The following is a 2215-nucleotide window of genomic DNA, read 5'->3' as shown; positions in this document are numbered from 1 at the left end:
TCTTAAGGTGGAAGAGCTTTGAAGAAAAAAATATTCAAGCTTCAAATTACAAAACAATTTGAAGGTTTCTATGGACAAAATCTTGAATGATACAGGAAGCATGAAAGAAGATGTGAGGAATACACAAAGTTAAAAAAGAATGGACCAAGACCTTCCTGCTGCAGCTTTCAGATCTCACTGCTATAGCCTCTGGAGCAGTTACCATCTTTGCAGCCTACGATCCACAGAGAGGAAAAAAAAACTCACCTCATTCTTTTGCCCCATGCACACTCAAGGTGAGAGCAGAAAAAAAACCAAAACCCCAAACCCAAAACAAAGACAAAACCTCCAACACCAAAACCTTAATTTTCTCCCATGAGGGAAATCATGCATATCCAGGCTGGTCAGTGTGGCATCCAGATCAGTACCAAGTTCTGGGAGGTGATCAGTGATAAACACGGCATTGACCCACTGGCACCTACCATGGGGACGGCGACCTGCAGCTGGACTACATCTGTATTGCAATGAAGCCACAAGTGACAAATATATTCCTTCTGCTATCTTAGTGGATCTAGAACCTGGAACCATGGACTCAGTTCACTCAGGTTCTTTTGGCCAGATCTTCAGATCAGACAACTTTGTTTTGGGTCAGTCTGAGGCAGGAAACAACTGGGCCAAGGGCCCAGAAGGATCTGAGCTGGTCAATTCTGTCTTGGATGTGGTTCAGAAAAAGGCTGAGAGCTGTGATTACCTGCAGGGCTTCCAGGTGATCCTCTCCCTCAATGAAGGCACAGGCTCTGGAATGGGCACGTTGTTCATCAGCAAGATTAGAGAAGAGTATCCTAACTGCATCATGAACACCTTCAGTATGGTGCCCTCACCCAAAGTATCCGACTCTGTTGTTGAGCCCTATAAGGTCACCCTCTCTGTCCACCAGTTGGTAGAGAACACCAATGAGATTTATTGCATTGATGATGAAACCTTCTACGGTATGTCCTTCTGTACCCTCAAGCTGACCACACCAACCTATGGAGACCTGGACCACCTTGTCTCAGCCACCATGAGCGGTGTCACCACCTGCCTCCACTTCCCTGGCCAGCTTAATGCTGACCTCTGCAAGTTGACTGTCAACATAGTGCCTTTCCCACATTTCCATTTCTTCATGCCTGGCTTTGTGCTCCACTAAGCAGCCATGGTAGTCAGCAGTACCAGACCCTCACTGTGCCTGAGTTCACCTAGCAGGTCTTTAATGTCAAGAACATGATGGCTGCTTGTTACCCCCACCATGGCCTGCTACCTCACTGTGGCTACTGTCTTCTAAGGATAGATGCCCATGAAGGTGGATGAGCAGATGCTTAAAGTGCAGAATAATCATCCTGTAGAAAGTTTATAAGAAAACCAGTATTTGAACAAATTGTGGAATATAAATACAAATACAACTATTTTTAAGTAATTTTTCTCTAATGTGTTCTTTTGTTTTGAAATTAACCTGATTAAAGTATATATATTATTTTCTTCTCCTCTGTAATGTAATTAAAACATTTATAAAGGAAAATATTAATCCTTAAAAAAAAAGTACAGAATAAAAATAACAGCTACTTTGTGGAATTGTTCCCCAACAAAGTCAAGACTGCTATGACATCTTGCCCCATGGCCTCAAAATGACAATCATTCAGGAGCTCTTCAAATGCATCTCAGAGCAGTTCACCACCATGTTCCATTGGAAAGCCTTCCTCCACTGGTATACTGGTGAGAGTATGGATGACATGGAGTTCACCGAGGCCAAGAGCAACATGAATGATCTTGTTTCTGAGTACCAACATGCCACTGCAGAAGAGGAGGAAGATTTTGGTGAGGAGGCTGAAGAGGAAGCTTAAGGCAGAGTGTCCTATTACCTCAGACTTCTCAGCTCCTTCAGCCTTCTTCCTAAGCTGCCCCTTTCCTTTCACTCAGAATTTGCATTTCTGCCCGTATCTTGTTTTTTTTTCTTCTTGAGGGAGTTCTAGAAGAGTGCCTGGCATATAGTAAGCAGTCAATAAATAATTGTTTAAAAAAGAAAAGAATGGACCAATTATTGTAGAAATAGGAAAAAATAGCTTGTAAAATGTGTATCCATGAGGATCCAAGGAGAGAAGCAGAAGGGTAAGGATAGCCGGAGGTGGGTGGGAGTAATCATAGGATCTTACAATTTGATGGGTGGAGGGATGGGTGGGTAAAGGAAATGGGAAAGATATGG

The 2215-nt window shown here is 43.1% G+C and overlaps 1 pseudogene; it reads left to right on the top strand.

Annotated features, from left to right (window-relative positions):
• The first annotated feature begins 354 nt into the window (after positions 1-354).
• Positions 355-1856, top strand: LOC102847780 (annotated as a pseudogene).
• The last annotated feature ends 359 nt before the right edge of the window (positions 1857-2215 follow it).

The sequence above is a fragment of the Elephantulus edwardii genome, unplaced genomic scaffold (genome assembly GCF_000299155.1).
Source record: "Elephantulus edwardii isolate Elephantulus edwardi_28Jun2011 unplaced genomic scaffold, EleEdw1.0 scaffold00178, whole genome shotgun sequence".
NCBI lineage: Eukaryota > Metazoa > Chordata > Mammalia > Macroscelidea > Macroscelididae > Elephantulus > Elephantulus edwardii.
This window is presented reverse-complemented; position numbering and strand designations above follow the sequence as displayed.